Source organism: Bufo gargarizans, chromosome 2, assembly GCF_014858855.1.
Source record: "Bufo gargarizans isolate SCDJY-AF-19 chromosome 2, ASM1485885v1, whole genome shotgun sequence".
Lineage (NCBI taxonomy): Eukaryota > Metazoa > Chordata > Amphibia > Anura > Bufonidae > Bufo > Bufo gargarizans.
In genome coordinates, this window is record NC_058081.1 from 18808319 (window position 1) to 18826375 (window position 18057).

Consider the following 18057-nt stretch of genomic DNA (forward strand, 5'->3'; position numbering starts at 1 on the left):
TTTCTAGGTTTAATTTTGTTGTCACGTTCCGCCCTGGAGTTAAGAATGTGAAGGCAGATGCCCTGTCACGTTGTTTTCCGGGAGGCGGGAATTTTGAAGACCCGGGTCCCATTTTGGCTGAAGGTGTGGTGGTCTCTGCTCTTTTTCCTGAATTGGAGGCAGAGGTGCAGGCAGCCCAGTCAGAGGCTCCTGATCTTTGTCCTCCTGGGAGGTTGTTTGTGCCTCTCGCTTTAAGACACAAGATTTTTAAAGAACACCACGATACGGTCCTTGCTGGGCACCCGGGGGTAAGAGCCACACTGGATCTCATCGCTCGGAGATTCTGGTGGCCTGCGCTTCGTAAGTCGGTTGAGGGTTTTGTGGCAGCCTGCGAGACTTGCGCTCGTGCCAAGGTCCCTCATTCACGGCCATCAGGTCCTCTCCTTCCCTTACCCATTCCTTCCCATCCTTGGACACATCTGTCCATGGACTTTATCACGGACCTGCCTCGTTCCTCGGGGAAGACTGTGATTCTGGTGGTGGTGGACCGTTTTAGCAAAATGGTGCATTTCATCCCTTTTCCTGGTTTGCCCAATGCTAAGACGCTGGCGCAGGCATTTGTTGATCACATTGTCAAGTTGCACGGTATTCCTTCAGACATAGTCTCTGATAGGGGCACGCAGTTTGTTTCCAGATTCTGGAAGGCTTTCTGTTCTCGCTTGGGGGTTCGGTTGTCATTCTCTTCTGCTTTCCACCCGCAGTCGAATGGCCAGACAGAGCGCGTCAATCAGAATCTGGAGACATATCTGCGTTGTTTTGTGGCGGAGAATCAAGAGGATTGGTGTTCTTTTTTGTCCCTTGCTGAGTTTGCTTTAAATAACCGTCGTCAGGAGTCCTCTGATAAGTCTCCATTTTTTGGTGCATATGGGTTTCATCCACAGTTTGGGACTTTCTCGGGAGAGGGGTCTTCTGGTTTACCTGATGAGGACAGATTCTCCTCGTCTTTGTCATCTATTTGGCAAAAGATTCAAGAGAATCTAAAGAGCATGAGTGAGAGATATAAGCGTGTGGCTGATAAGAGACGTGTGCTTGGTCCGGACCTGAATGTTGGTGATCTGGTGTGGTTGTCTACCAAGAATATCAAATTGAAGGTTCCCTCCTGGAAGTTGGGTCCTAGGTTTATTGGGCCTTACAAAATCCTGTCTGTCATCAATCCTGTTGCATACCGTCTTGATCTTCCTCAGACTTGGAAGATCCATAATGTTTTTCATAAGTCCTTATTGAAACCTTATGTTCAACCCATTGTACCCTCGCCTTTGCCTCCTCCTCCGATTATGGTTGATGGGAATCTTGAATTCCAGGTCTCTAGGATTGTGGATTCTCGTCTTGTCCGCGGTTCTCTTCAGTACCTTGTTCAGTGGGAGGGGTATGGTCCTGAGGAGAGGATGTGGGTCCCAGTGACGGACATTAAGGCCTCTCGTCTCATCAGGGCATTCCATAGGTCCCATCCTGAGAAGGTGGGCTCTGAGTGTCCGGAGTCCACTCGTAGAGGGAGGGGTACTGTCACAACCAGACAGCTGAGAAGCTCTGACAGAGGCCTTTCAGAACCTCCTCCTTGAATTTCTGTGTTGTGGTATTCAGCTCCTCCTCTCGTCAGCCTCTCTCAGCTGTCATGTCTTAATTGCTTCCCTTTAAATGCCTCCTCAGAATGCTTTTCTGAGCGGCTTATATTTCCTCCTGGAGTGTGTGTGCACGCTGATCTGTCCTCCTCTTTGCTTCAAAGCTAAGTGTACTTTTATATGTTTATATCTGTTTGCTGGATCCCAGATGACCCTGACTCCCTCCGTGTCTTGTGTAGGGAGCCGGTGGTCGTGTCCCCTCACTATTGTAGGGTGCTCAGGGCTTTATAGTCAAGGTTCGTGGATATGCAAACCTCCACCATTAGGATCTTTGCATAGGCTGAGCAGCCAGGGAAAGTGCCAGGTCTTCTGCAGGGGTCTCCCTTGGTTCCTTAGTTTTTGGATCCAGCGAGTCGTTTATACATGTTGTTTTGCCTTGTTACCTGTACACATTCCGTGACAGTCTAATATACCTCCTACCTGGTCCTCTGGTGGTCCCTTTTGTTAGGATCGACCACCAGAGGACTCAGGTAGCTCAGTACAGTCGCACCAAACACCACTACACTACACTACACCCCCCCCGTCACTTATTAACCCCTTATAAACCCCTGATCACCCATGATCACCCCATATAAACTCCCTGATCACCCCCCTGTCATTGATCACCGCCCTGTCATTGATCACCCCCCTGTCAGGCTCCGTTCAGACGTCCGTAAGATTATTCCGGATCCACGGATACATGGATCGGATCCGCAAAAAGCATACGGACGTCTGAATGGAGCCTTACAGGGGGGTGATCAATGACAGGCGGGTGATCACCCATATACACTCCCTGATCACCCCCTGTCATTGATCACCCCCCTGTCATTGATCCCCCCCCTGTCAGGCTCCGTTCAGACGTCCGTATGATTTTTACGGATCCACGGATACATGGATCGGATCCGCAAAAAGCATACGGACGTCTGAATGGAGCCTTACAGGGGGGTGATCAATGACAGGCGGGTGATCACCCATATACACTCCCTGATCACCCCCTGTCATTGATCACCCCCCTGTCATTGATCACCCCCCTGTAAGGCTCCATTCAGACGTCCGCATGATTTTTACGGATCCATGGATACATGGATCGGATCCGCAAAACACATGCGGACGTCTGAATGGAGCCTTACAGGGGGTGATCAATGACAGGCGGGTGATCACCCATATACACTCCCTGATCACCCCCTGTCATTGATCACCCCCCTGTCATTGATCACCCCCCTGTAAGGCTCCATTCAGACGTCCGCATGATTTTTACGGATCCATGGATACATGGATCGGATCCGCAAAACACATGCGGACGTCTGAATGGAGCCTTACAGGGGGTGATCAATGACAGGCGGGTGATCACCCATATACACTCCCTGATCACCCCCCTGTCATTGATCACCCCCCTGTAAGGCTCCATTCAGACGTCCGCATGTGTTTTGTGGATCCGATCCATGTATCCATGGATCCGTAAAAATCATGCGGATGTCTCAATGGAGCCTTACAGGGGGGGTGATCAGTGACAGGGGGGTGATCACCCTGATCACCCCCTGTCATTGATAACCCCCCTGTAAGGCTCCATTCAGACGTCCGCATGTGTTTTGCGGATCCGATCCATGGATCCGTAAAAATTATACGGACGTCTGAATGGAGCCTTACAGGGGGGTGATCAATGACAGGGGGGTGATCAGGGAGTCTATGTGGGTGATCACCCCCCTGTCATTGATCACCCCCCTGTCATTGATCACCCCCCCTGTAAGGCTCCATTCAGACATTTTTTTTGGCCCAAGTTAGCGGAAATTTTTTGTTTGTTTTTGTTTTTTCTTACAAAGTCTCATATTCTACTAACATGTGTCAAAAAATAAAATCTCACATGAACTCACCATACCCCTCACGGAATCCAAATGCGTAAACATTTTTAGACATTTATATTCCAGACTTCTTCTCACGCTTTAGGGCCCCTAAAAAGCCAGGGCAGTATAAATACCCCACATGTGACCCCATTTCGGAAAGAAGACACCCCAAGGTATTCCGTGAGGGGCATATTGAGTCCATGAAAGATTGAAATTTTTGTCCTAAGTTAGCGGAAAGTGAGACTTTGTGAGAAAAAAACCAAAAAAAATCAATATCCGCTAACTTATGCAAAAAAAATAAAAATTCTAGGAACTCGCCATGCCCCTCATTATATACCTTGGGGTGTCTTCTTTCCAAAGTGGGGTCATATGTGGGGTATTTATACTGCCCTGGCTTTTTAGGGGCCCGAAAGTGTGAGAAGAAGTCTGGGATCCAAATGTCTAAAAATGCCCTCCTAAAAAGAATTTGGGCCCCTTTGCGCATCTAGGCTGCAAAAAAGTGTCACACATGTGGTATCACCGTACTCAGGAGAAGTTGGGGAATGTGTTTTGAGGTGTCATTTTACATATACCCATGCTGGGTGAGAGAAATATCTTGGCAAAAGACAACTTTTCCCATTTTTTTATACAAAGTTGGCATTTGACCAAGATATTTTTCTCACCCAGCATGGGTATATGTAAAATGACACCCCAAAACACATTCCCCAACTTCTCCTGAGTACGGCGATACCAGATGTGTCACACTTTTTTGCTGCCAAGGTGGGCAAAGGGGCACATATTCCAAAGTGCACCTTTTGGATTTCACCGGTCATTTTTTACACATTTTGATTGCAAAGTTCTTCTCACACATTTGGGCCCCTAAATTGCCAGGGCAGTATAACTACGCCACAAGTGACCCCATTTTGGAAAGAAGACACCCCAAGGTATTCTGTGAGGGGCATGGTGAGTTCCTAGAATTTTTTATTTTTTGTCGCAAGTTAGTGGAATATGAGACTTTGTAAGAAAAAAAAAATCATCATCATTTTCCGCTAACTTGTGACAAAAAATAAAAAGTTCTATGAACTCACTATGCCCATCAGCGAATACCTTAGGGTGTCTACTTTCCGAAATGGGGTCATTTGTGGGGGTTTTCTACTGTTTGGGCATTGTAGAACCTCAGGAATCATGACAGGTGCTCAGAAAGTCAGAGCTGTTTCAAAAAGCGGAAATTCAAATTTTTGTACCATAGTTTGTAAATGCTATAACTTTTACCCAAACCATTTTTTTTTTTTGCCCAAACATTTTTTTTTTATCAAAGACATGTAGAACAATAAATTTGGCGAAAAATTAATATATGGATGTCGTTTTTTTTGCAAAATTTTACAGCTGAAAGTGAAAAATGTCATTTTTTTGCAAAAAAATCGTTACATTTTGATTAATAACAAAAAAAGTAAAAATGTCAGCAGCAATGAAATACCACCAAATGAAAGCTCTATTAGTGAGAAGAAAAGGAGGTAAAATTCATTTGGGTGGTAAGTTGCATGACCGAGCGATAAACGGTGAAAGAAGTGTAGTGCCGAAGTGTAAAAAGTGCTCTGGTCATGAAGGGGGTTTCAGCTAGCGGGGCTGAAGTGGTTAAAGGGACAGGGAACTGTGGAGGTTACAGTTAAGGGGGCGGTCCGCTATGGAGGTCAGTGTTAAGGGGCGTGGTGCTGTAGAGGTCAATGTTAAGGGGGCAGGGTGTTGTGGAGGTCATATTTTAAGGGAACAGAGCTCTGTAGAGATCCCTGTTAAGGGCGCAGGTTATTGTGGAAATCACTGTTAATGAGATGGGGTACTGTGGAGGTCACTAATACAGGGATGGCTGATGTGGAGGTCACTGTTAAAGGGGAGGGCACTGTGGATGTTACTGTTAAGGGGGCAGGCCGCTGGGGAGGTCACTGTTGAAGGGGCGGTGTACTGTAGATTAGAGTTGAGCGAACACCTGGATGTTCGGGTTCGAGAAGTTCGGCCGAACATCCCGGAAATGTTCGGGTTCGGGATCCGAACCCGATCCGAACTTCGTCCCGAACCCGAACCCCATTGAAGTCAATGGGGACCCGAACTTTTCGGCACTAAAAAGGCTGTAAAACAGCCCAGGAAAGAGCTAGAGGGCTGCAAAAGGCAGCAACATGTAGGTAAATCCCCTGCAAACAAATGTGGATAGGGAAATGAATTAAAATAAAAATTAAATAAATAAAAATTAACCAAAATCAATTGGAGAGAGGTTCCATAGCAGAGAATCTGGCTTCCCGTCACCCACCACTGGAACAGTCCATTCTCAGATATTTAGGCCCCGGCACCCAGGCAGAGGAGAGAGGTCCCGTAACAGACAATCTGTCTTCATGTCAGCAGAGAATTAGTCTGCATGTCATAGCAGAGAATGAGGCTTCACGTCAGCCACCACTGCAACAGTCCATTGGCATATATTTAGGCCCAGCACCCAGGCAGAGGAGGGAGGTCCCGTAACAGAGAATCTGTCTTCATGTCAGCAGAGAATTAGTCTGCATGTCATAGCAGAGAATGAGGCTTCACGTCAGCCACCACTGCAACAGTCCATTGGCATATATTTAGGCCCAGCACACACACAGGCAGAGGAGAGAGGTCCCGTAACAGAGAATCTGGCTTCATGTCAGCAGAGAATCAGTCTGCATGTCATAGCAGAGAATGAGGCTTCACGTCAGCCACCACTGCAACAGTCCATTGGCATATATTTAGGCCCAGCACACACACAGGCAGAGGAGAGAGGTCCCGTAACAGAGAATCTGTCTTCATGTCAGCAGAGAATTAGTCTGCATGTCATAGCAGAGAATGAGGCTTCACGTCAGCCACCACTGCAACAGTCCATTGGCATATATTTAGGCCCAGCACCCAGGCAGAGGAGGGAGGTCCCGTAACAGAGAATCTGTCTTCATGTCAGCAGAGAATTAGTCTGCATGTCATAGCAGAGAATGAGGCTTCACGTCAGCCACCACTGCAACAGTCCATTGGCATATATTTAGGCCCAGCACCCAGGCAGAGGAGGGAGGTCCCGTAACAGAGAATCTGGCTTCATGTCAGCAGAGAATCAGTCTTCATATCATAGCAGAGAATCAGGCTTCACGTCACCCACCACTGTAAGAGTCAATTTTCATAAATTTAGGCCCAGAACCCAGGCAGAGGAGAAAGGTCCCGTAACAGACAATCTGGCTTCATGTCAGCAGAGAATCAGTCTTCATATCATAGCAGAGAATCAGGCTTCACGTCACCCACCACTGCAACAGTCCATTGGCATATATTTAGGCCTAGCACACAGGCAGAGCAGAGAGGTCCCGTAACAGACAATCTGGCTTCATGACAGCAGAGAATCAGTCTGCATGTCATAGCAGAGAATGAGGCTTCACGTCAGCCACCACTGCAACAGTCCATTGGCATATATTTAGGCCTAGCACACAGGCAGAGCAGAGAGGTCCCGTAACAGACAATCTGGCTTCATGACAGCAGAGAATCAGTCTGCATGTCATAGCAGAGAATGAGGCTTCACGTCAGCCACCACTGCAACAGTCCATTGGCATATATTTAGGCCCAGCACCCAGGCAGAGGAGGGAGGTCCCGTAACAGAGAATCTGTCTTCATGTCAGCAGAGAATTAGTCTGCATGTCATAGCAGAGAATGAGGCTTCACGTCAGCCACCACTGCAACAGTCCATTGGCATATATTTAGGCCCAGCACCCAGGCAGAGGAGGGAGGTCCCGTAACAGAGAATCTGTCTTCATGTCAGCAGAGAATTAGTCTGCATGTCATAGCAGAGAATGAGGCTTCACGTCAGCCACCACTGCAACAGTCCATTGGCATATATTTAGGCCCAGCACCCAGGCAGAGGAGGGAGGTCCCGTAACAGAGAATCTGGCTTCATGTCAGCAGAGAATCAGTCTTCATATCATAGCAGAGAATCAGGCTTCACGTCACCCACCACTGTAAGAGTCAATTTTCATAAATTTAGGCCCAGAACCCAGGCAGAGGAGAAAGGTCCCGTAACAGACAATCTGGCTTCATGTCAGCAGAGAATCAGTCTTCATATCATAGCAGAGAATCAGGCTTCACGTCACCCACCACTGTAAGAGTCAATTTTCAAAAATTTAGGCCCAGAACCCAGGCAGAGGAGAAAGGTCCCGTAACAGACAATCTGGCTTCATGTCAGCAGAGAATCAGTCTTCATATCATAGCAGAGAATCAGGCTTCACGTCACCCACCACTGTAAGAGTCAATTTTCATAAATTTAGGCCCAGAACCCAGGCAGAGGAGAGAGGTCCCGTAACAGACAATCTGGCTTCATGTCAGCAGAGAATCTGTCTGCATGTCATAGCAGAGAATCAGGCTTCATGTCAGCCACCACTGCAACAGTCCATTGTCAGATATTTAGGCCCAGCACCCAGGCAGAGGAGAGAGGTCCCATAACAGAGGATCTGGCTTCATGTCAGCAGAGAATTAGTCTGCATGTCATAGCAGAGAATCAGGCTTCACGTCACCCAACATTGGAACTGTCCATTGGCATATATTTAGGCCCCGGCACCCAGACAGAGGAGAGGTTCATTCAACTTTGGGTAGCCTCGCAATATAATGGTAAAATGAAAATAAAAATAGGATTGAATGAGGAAGTGCCCTGGAGTCCAATAATATATGGTTAAGGGGAGGTAGTTAATGTCTAATCTGGACAAGGGACGAACAGATCCTGTGGGATCCATGCCTGGTTCATTTTTATGAACGTCAGCTTGTCCACATTGGCTGTAGACAGGCGGCTGCGTTTGTCTGTAATGACGCCCCCTGCCGTGCTGAATACACGTTCAGACAAAACGCTGGCCGCCGGGCAGGCCAGCACCTCCAAGGCATAAAAGGCTAGCTCTGGCCACGTGGACAATTTAGAGACCCAGAAGTTGAATGGGGCCGAACCATCAGTCAGTACGTGGAGGGGTGTGCACAAGTACTGTTCCACCATGTTAGTGAAATGTTGCCTCCTGCTAACACGTTGCGTATCAGGTGGTGGTGCAGTTAGCTGTGGCGTGTTGACAAAAGTTTTCCACATCTCTGCCATGCTAACCCTGCCCTCAGAGGAGCTGGCCGTGACACAGCTGCCTTGGCGACCTCTTGCTCCTCCTCTGCCTTGGCCTTGGGCTTCCACTTGTTCCCCTGTGACATTTGGGAATGCTCTCAGTAGCGTGTCTACCAACGTGCGCTTGTACTCGCGCATCTTCCTATCACGCTCCAGTGCAGGAAGTAAGGTGGGCACATTGTCTTTGTAGCGTGGATCCAGCAGGGTGGCAACCCAGTAGTCCACACAGGTTAAAATGTGGGCAACTCTGCTGTCGTTGCGCAGGCACTGCAGCATGTAGTCGCTCATGTGTGCCAGGCTGCCCAGGGGTAAGGACAAGCTGTCCTCTGTGGGAGGCGTATCGTCATCGTCCTGCCTTTCCCCCCAGCCACGCACCAGTGATGGACCCGAGCTGCGTTGGGTGCCACCCCGCTGTGACCATGCTTCATCCTCATCCTCCTCCACCTCCTCCTCATCCTCGTCCTCCTCGTCCTCCAGTAGTGGGCCCTGGCTGGCCACATTTGTACCTGGCCTCTGCTGTTGCCAAAAACCTCCCTCTGAGTCACTTCGAAGAGACTGGCCTGAAAGTGCTAAAAATGACCCCTCTTCCTCCTCCTCCTCCTTCTGGGCCACCTCCTCTTCCATCATCGCCCTAAGTGTTTTCTCAAGGAGACATAGAAGTGGTATTGTAACGCTGATAATGGCGTCATCGCCACTGGCCATGTTGGTGGAGTACTCGAAACAGCGCAACAGGGCACACAGGTCTCGCATGGAGGCCCAGTCATTGGTGGTGAAGTGGTGCTGTTCTGTAGTGCGACTGACCCGTGCGTGCTGCAGCTGAAACTCCACTATGGCCTGCTGCTGCTCGCACAGTCTGTCTAGCATGTGCAAGGTGGAGTTCCACCTGGTGGGCACGTCGCATATGAGGCGGTGAGCGGGAAGGCCGAAGTTACGCTGTAGCGCAGACAGGCGAGCAGCGGCAGGATGTGAATGCCGGAAGCGCGAACAGACGGCCCGCACTTTATGCAGCAGCTCTGACATGTCGGGGTAGTTGTGAATAAACTTCTGCACCACCAAATTGAGCACATGCGCCAAGCAAGGAATGTGCGTCAAACTGGCTAGTCCCAGAGCTGCAACGAGATTTCGCCCATTATCACACACCATCAGGCCGGGCTTGAGGCTCACCGGCAGCAACCACTCGTCGGTCTGTTGTTCTATACCCCGCCACAACTCCTGTGCGGTGTGGGGCCTGTCCCCCAAACATATGAGTTTCAGAATGGCCTGCTGACGTTTACCCCGGGCTGTGCTGAAGTTGGTGGTGAAGGTGGGTGGCTGACTGGATGAGCAGGTGGAAGAAGAGGAGGAGGAAGCTGAGAAGGAGGAGGTGGCAACAGGAGGCAAAGAATGTTGCCCTGCGATCCTTGGCGGCGGAAGGACGTGCGCCAAACAGCTCTCCGACTGGGGCCCTGCTGCCACTACATTTACCCAGTGTGCAGTTAGGGAGATATAGCGTCCCTGGCCGTGCTTACTGGTCCACGTATCTGTGGTTAGGTGGACCTTGCTACAGATGGCGTTGCGCAGTGCACACTTGATTTTATCGGATACTTGGTTGTGCAGGGAAGGCACGGCTCTCTTGGAGAAGTAGTGGCGGCTGGGAACAACATACTGTGGGACAGCAAGCGACATGAGCTGTTTGAAGCTGTCTGTGTCCACCAGCCTGAATGACAGCATTTCATAGGCCAGTAGTTTAGAAATGCTGGCATTCAGGGCCAGGGATCGAGGGTGGCTAGGTGGGAATTTATGCTTTCTCTCAAATGTTTGTGAGATGGAGAGCTGAATGCTGCCGTGTGACATGGTTGAGATGCTTGGTGACGGAGGTGGTGGTGGTGGTGTTGGTGGTACATCCCCTGTTTGCTGGGCGGCAGGTGCCAACGTTCCTCCAGAGGCGGAGGAAGAGGCCGAGGCGGCAGCAGCAGAAGAGGTAGCAGGGGGAGCCTGAGTGACTTCCTTGGTTTTAAGGTGTTTACTCCACTGCAGTTCATGCTTTGCATGCAGGTGCCTGGTCATGCAGGTTGTGCTCAGGTTCAGAACGTTAATGCCTCGCTTCAGGCTCTGATGGCACAGCGTGCAAACCACTCGGGTCTTGTCGTCAGCACATTGTTTGAAGAAGTGCCGTGCCAGGGAACTCCTTGAAGCTGCCTTTGGGGTGCTCGGTCCCAGATGGCGGCGGTCAGTAGCAGGCGGAGTCTCTTGGCGGCGGGTGTTCTGCTTTTGCCCACTGCTCCCTCTTTTGCTACGCTGTTGGCTCGGTCTCACCACTGCCTCTTCCTCCGAACTGTGAAAGTCAGTGGCACGACCTTCATTCCATGTGGGGTCTAGGACCTCATCGTCCCCTTCATCGTCTTCCACCCAGTCTTGATCCCTGACCTCCTGTTCAGTCTGCACACTGCAGAAAGACGCAGCAGTTGGCACCTGTGTTTCGTCATCATCAGAGACATGCTGAGGTGGTATTCCCATGTCCTCATCATCAGGAAACATAAGTGGTTGTGCGTCAGTGCAGTCTATGTCTTCCACCGCTGGGGAAGGGCTAGGTGGATGCCCTTGGGAAACCCTGCCAGCGGAGTCTTCAAACAGCATAAGAGACTGCTGCATAACTTGAGGCTCAGACAGTTTCCCTGATATGCATGGGGGTGATGTGACAGACTGATGGGCTTGGTTTTCAGGCGCCATCTGTGCGCTTTCTGCAGAAGACTGGGTGGGAGATAATGTGAACGTGCTGGATCCACTGTCTGCCACCCAATTGACTAATGCCTGTACCTGCTCAGGCCTTACCATCCTTAGAACGGCATTGGGCCCCACCATATATCGCTGTAAATTCTGGCGGCTACTGGGACCTGAGGTAGTTGGTACACTAGGACGTGTGGATGTGGCAGAACGGCCACGTCCTCTCCCAGCACCAGAGGGTCCACTAACACCACCACGACCATGTCCACGTCCGCGTCCCTTACTAGATGTTTTCCTCATTGTTATCGTTCACCACAACAACAAAAATATTATTTGGCCCAATGTATTGTATTCAAATTCAGCTGAATATAAATTTGAGGCCTAGTATTTAGGCGCTGGGTGACCGGTATGGATTTAGTGACAGAATTAGACTTGGAAATGCACAGTAGCGTGTGTGTGAAGTTATTCTGAATGACCCTATGTGCACCTTGAATATTATATACCCTTTTAGGGATAGATTTCAAATAGCTCTGATACAGCAGAAACCACTAAATTATGAAATTGCTAAATTGGGAATTGTATTTCAACCCAGAACAAAAAATGTGCTTTGACGGACACTAAATAACTTGCCCAGCCACAACAGTACAGCGGTAACGACAGATTTAGCGGGATATAAATTTGAGGCCTAGTATTTAGGCGCTGGGTGACCGGTATGGATTTACTGACAGAATTAGACTGGGATATGGCCAAAAAATAACCACACTATTGCTGGTTAAATGCACTTGGTGACGGGCGCAGCTTGCCCCTGATGTAGTATATGGCCAAAAAATAAACAGACTATTGCTGGTTAAATGCACTTGGTGTGACAGCTTCACCCTGATGTAGGCTTTAGCCAAAAAACAACCACACCATTGAGGGTTAAATGCACTTGGTCGCAGCTTGTGCTGGCGCACCACAAGACACAAAATGGCCGCCGATCACCCCAGAAAAAAGTGACTGACAAACGGTCTGGGCAGCATAAAAACAGTGAGCAATTGAATTTCAGCAGCTCAATGATGCACAGCTTCAGATCGATCGATTAATCAAGTCCTTTGGAGGAGTTAATCTGCCTAATCTCGCCCTACTGTCGCAGCCGCAACCTCTCCCTACGCTAATCAGAGCAGAGTGACGGGCGGCGCTATGTGACTCCAGCTTAAATAGAGGCTGGGTCACATGGTGCTCTGGCCAATCACAGCCATGCCAATAGTAGGCATGGCTGTGACGGCCTCTTGGGGCAAGTAGTATGACGCTTGTTGATTGGCTGCTTTGCAGCCTTTCAAAAAGCGCCAAGAAAGCGTCACAAAAGCGCCAAGAAAGCGACGAACACCGAACCCGAACCCGGACTTTTACGAAAATGTCCGGGTTCGAGTCCGTGTCACGGACACCCCAAAATTCGGTACGAACCCGAACTATACAGTTCGAGTTCGCTCATCCCTAGTTGCTTCTTCTTTTTTTCTTTAGCTGTGTTTAAGAAAAGCTAAACTTGGTTTTTGTTTCACAATTTCCAAGTGACTTTCTGCAACTGAAAAGCAGGAAACTTTTGCAAGAGTCCAGCTTGTCTCAGGAAACACAAATTAATTAAAATACAATTGAGCATTTTACTAGGAATAGCAATAACTTTAAGGCCTCGTGCACATGAGCTTATTTTCATTCCATGTCCGTTCCGTATATATGGAACCATTCATTTTAATCGGTCCGCAAAAAAATGGAAAGTACTCAGTGTGCATTCTGTTTCCGTATGTCCGTATTTCCGTTCCACAAAAAAAAAAAATAATAGAACATGTCCTTTTATTGTCCGCATTATGGACAAGGAAATAACTGTTCTATTAGAGGCCAGCTGCTCCATTCCACAAAATATGAAATGCACACGGACGTCATCTGTATTTTTTGCGGACCGCAAAATACATATGGTTGTGTGCATGAGCCAGGCCTAAGTGATTACTTTGTAAGTTAAAGGGGGCATCCCATAATTAATGTAAAAAATGAAAATAAGGACATGTCAATCTCTAACGAAGCTAGAACCAGCCCTGTACCTCACATGGATCCAGAGATCTCCACATGCATTGCTCTGCTAGATTTATATCAAGCTGGCAGCTCAAGGGGAGGGTTTTTTCTGCTGCAGCTCGGGGGGGGGGGGGGGCGTGTCTCATCTCTCCCTATCACAGCTCAGGAGGCGTGTCTCAGCTCTCCCTATCACAGCTCAGGAGTTGTGTCTCAGCTCTCTCTATCACAGCTCAGGAGGTGTGTCTCATCTCTCCCCATCACAGCTCAGGAGGTGTGTCTCAGCTCTCCCTATCACAGCTCAGGAGGTGTGTCTCAGCTCTCCCTATCACAGCTCAGGAGGTGTGTCTCAGCTCTCCCTATCACAGCTCAGGAGGCGTGTTTCAGCTCTCCCTATCACAGCTCAGGAGGTGTGTCTCAGCTCTTCCTATCACAGCTCAGGAGGTGTGTTTAAGCTCTCCCTATCACAGCTCAGGAGGTGTGTCTCAGCTCTCCCTATCACAGCTCAGGAGGTGTGTCTCAGCTCTCCCTATCACAGCTCAGGAGGCGTGTTTCAGCTCTCCCTATCACAGCTCAGGAGGTGTGTCTCAGCTCTCCCTATCACAGCTCAGGAGGTGTGTCTCAGCTCTCCCTATCACAGCTCAGGAGGCGTGTCTCTGCTCTCCCTATCACAGCTCAGGAGGTGTGTCTCAGCTCTCCCTATCACAGCTCAGGAGGTGTGTTTCAGCTCTCCCTCTCACAGCTCAGGAGGTGTGTCTCAGCTCTCCCTATCACAGCTCAGGAGGTGTGTCTCAGCTCTTCCTATCACAGCTCAGGAGGCGTGTCTCAATTCTCCCTATCACAGCTCAGGAGATGTGTCTCAGCTCTCCCTATCACAGCTCAGGATGTGTGTCCATGCTCTCCCTATCACAGCTCAGGAGGCGTGTCTCAGCTCTCCCTATCACAGCTCAGTGTATGAAGTATGTATCCACTGGACTCTGGGGTCGAGTGGAGGGTGGACCATAGGCGCAAAACACAACCAGAGTTTGTTTCAAACCAATAGGTTTTTTTTATTATTTTTGTTATCGTGACAACGCGTTTCGGGGTTCTGTGGACCCCTTTTTCAAGTCTAAAAAACATGTACATACAAATTATATAAAAAGGGATAATAGTAATAATAATATGTCCGTCAAGCTCAGATTTGGATGTAGATATAAATGAATGAATGTATACATATATACGTCAATACCATGATGTCAATAAAAAGTAAAAAATTATATAATATAATAATAAAAATATATAAACAACTATCAATTGTAAAATATGGAAATAAAAATGTAAATATATATATATATATATATATATATATATATATATATGAGAGGCGCCAATTGATTACGTGGCTGAAAATAAATAGCTGTTTGCAGGGCGCGTGTAAGGTTAAACAATCTTGATATAGATATGCTATATAAAAAAGTTTAAGCAGTTAAATATTTAATTTCATGGTAAAAATGCCAATACGAATAGTCAAAAAAGAGACGCAGGATGGGCATTGCATTATTGCTACAGCTTCACTTTTGTAAGTTTTAGCTGAGGGTCAATGAACCTATACGGTGGAAACATAATATATATAAAAAAAAACAAAAAAAAAACACAAGGGCATGATGTGCTATTGGGTGGTAATATAGGGACTGAGGGTGAAGGCATGATAAGATGTATACAAGAGGAAGTGGTGAGGGGAAGGAAGAGAGACAAGCGGCGCTGGAGTACATACCGGTGAGTGCTGCTGATGGAAGTTGCGCTGCTTCCAGCTTCTGGCACGTGCGGCGTCCAGATGCTGTGTGCTGGGAGCGCGCGCTGGGCCGGCAAAGAGGAGGAGAAGTGGGCGGGGACCGGGCCGGCTGGGTGGTGCGAACGTCCTGAATGGGCGGGGCTAGCTGCTGGTGGTGACGCAAACGCCCTGAGTGGGCGGGGCTTATGTAGTGGGCGGAGCCTAGTGCCGCGATGCGATGCAGTGCCGGCGCATGGACGTGGACGGGGGGGGGGGGGGCAGCAATGTAGAAGGACGGGAACGATGTGTGTGAGGGGGTGGGGCTATGAGGAAGCTAGGGATGAAAGGGATGACTGCAGGATGAGACTGAGAGTGGTGATGGGGACAGGGCGAAAGGGAGGGAAGGGAAAGCAACTATGCTAAGGGTGAATGACATGATGGCGGTGGGCGGGACGTGATATGCGGGGGGTGGGATAGTGAGGATGTTGGGGATGCAGGGGAATGAGTGCAAGGTGATGCTTGGTGTGTTGGGGGGAGGGGACGCAGCAATACTAGGGAAATAAATGGTATAATGGTGGAAATTGAGAAAAGAGAGAGTTATGGGAAGGTGGTCCAGTAGGTTTTAGAAACATTTGTTTTCTAAGCTTTCATTGAGACCGTAAGGGTCCAGTGTTTGGAGCTTGTATATCCAAAACATTTCTCTCCGTTGTAAAGTTCTGAACCTGTCGGAACAGCTGTCAGAGATATGTTCGATGGGCGTGATGGTTAGCCTAGTGGGATCCTTGTTATGGATGGCCAGGAAGTGTCTGGACACACTGTGGTTTAGGTAGCCCCGTTTGATATTCCATCTGTGGTTGTTTAGCCGTTCTCTGAGGGTCTGAATGGTTCGACCTACATATTGCTGTCCACAGGCGCATTCTAAAAGATAAATGACAAAGCTTGAAGCACAGTTCATGAGGCTTTTGATAACGAATTCTTCCCCTGTGGTGTTGCTCTTAAAGGTCGTTATGCGGTTATTGATATTATCGCAACACTTGCATAGTTTATGGCTGCATTTGAAGCTCCCTTTAGATTCGGGGAACCATTTGGATGTGGTCTTTGTGGCACGTTTTATTCTTTTTAGTTTGCTCGGGGCTAGTGCATTCTTTAGTGTGCGGGCCCTCCTAAATGTGAAGTGGGGCTTGCAAGAGATAGTTTCTTTGAGATAGGGATCGGCCTTCAGGATGTGCCAATATTTTGTTATGATGTTCCTTAGTGTTCCATGGTTGGGATTGAAGGTGGTGATAAAGGATGATTTCGATTTTGTACGGTCGACCATTGTGTCTGGTTTCTTTTTGGTTATTAGACAGTCCTCTTGGCTCTGCTCATAGGCGCGTCTGAAGGCCCCCCCGACTATTCCTCTTGGGTAATTTTTGTTTTGGAATCTGGAACATAAAATCCGGCTTTGTTCAATAAAGTCATTGGTTGTTGAGCAGTTCCTCCTTATCCGTTTAAATTGACTAAATGGAATGTTGTCTTTCCATTTTCTGTAATGTGCGCTCTCATAGTCCAGGTAGCTGTTACCGTCCACTTTCTTGAAAAAGGTTTTTGTCATGATGGTGTTGCATTCAGAATATAAAACCAGGTCCAGGTATTCAATTGATATATTAGAACTTGTGGACGTAAAACTGAGGTTCCAAGTGTTGTTGTTTAGGTAGGACACAAATGTTTGGGCATCTTCTTCGCTCCCCTTCCAAATAAAAATTAGGTCATCAATGTACCTTTTGTAGAATACAATTGATTCCGTCCACTTGTGATTATTGTTAAGGAATGCCTCTTCAAACCGACCCATGTAGAGATTGGCAAAACTTGGCGCGAATCGCGTCCCCATTGCGGTCCCTTTGCGCTGTTTGTAGATTTTGCCCTCAAACGTAAAGACATTGTGTGTCAGGATAAACCTGATGGCATCAAGGATAAATTGCTTATGTCTTGAAGTCAATTGGTCATCCATATGCAAAAAATGGTCCGTTGTACGGATGCCCGCCTCGTGTGGAATATTTGAATAGAGTGCCGCCACATCCAAAGTCAGCCACCTGTATGATGGGTCCCAGTCTATTTTTTTCAGAAGTGAGATTAACTGTGTTGAATCTCTTAAGTGGGAGTTGAGACGGGTAACGTGTTTTTGTAAAAAGATGTCCACGTAATGTGAGAGATTACTGGTTAGGGAATTAATTCCAGAAATAATGGGCCAAAAAGAAACCAGACACAATGGTCGACCGTACAAAATCGAAATCATCCTTTATCACCACCTTCAATCCCAACCATGGAACACTAAGGAACATCATAACAAAATATTGGCACATCCTGAAGGCCGATCCCTATCTCAAAGAAACTATCTCTTGCAAGCCCCACTTCACATTTAGGAGGGCCCGCACACTAAAGAATGCACTAGCCCCGAGCAAACTAAAAAGAATAAAACGTGCCACAAAGACCACATCCAAATGGTTCCCCGAATCTAAAGGGAGCTTCAAATGCAGCCATAAACTATGCAAGTGTTGCGATAATATCAATAACCGCATAACGACCTTTAAGAGCAACACCACAGGGGAAGAATTCGTTATCAAAAGCCTCATGAACTGTGCTTCAAGCTTTGTCATTTATCTTTTAGAATGCGCCTGTGGACAGCAATATGTAGGTCGAACCATTCAGACCCTCAGAGAACGGCTAAACAACCACAGATGGAATATCAAACGGGGCTACCTAAACCACAGTGTGTCCAGACACTTCCTGGCCATCCATAACAAGGATCCCACTAGGCTAACCATCACGCCCATCGAACATATCTCTGACAGCTGTTCCGACAGGTTCAGAACTTTACAACGGAGAGAAATGTTTTGGATATACAAGCTCCAAACACTGGACCCTTACGGTCTCAATGAAAGCTTAGAAAACAAATGTTTCTAAATCCAACTGGACCACCTTCCCATAACTCTCTCTTTT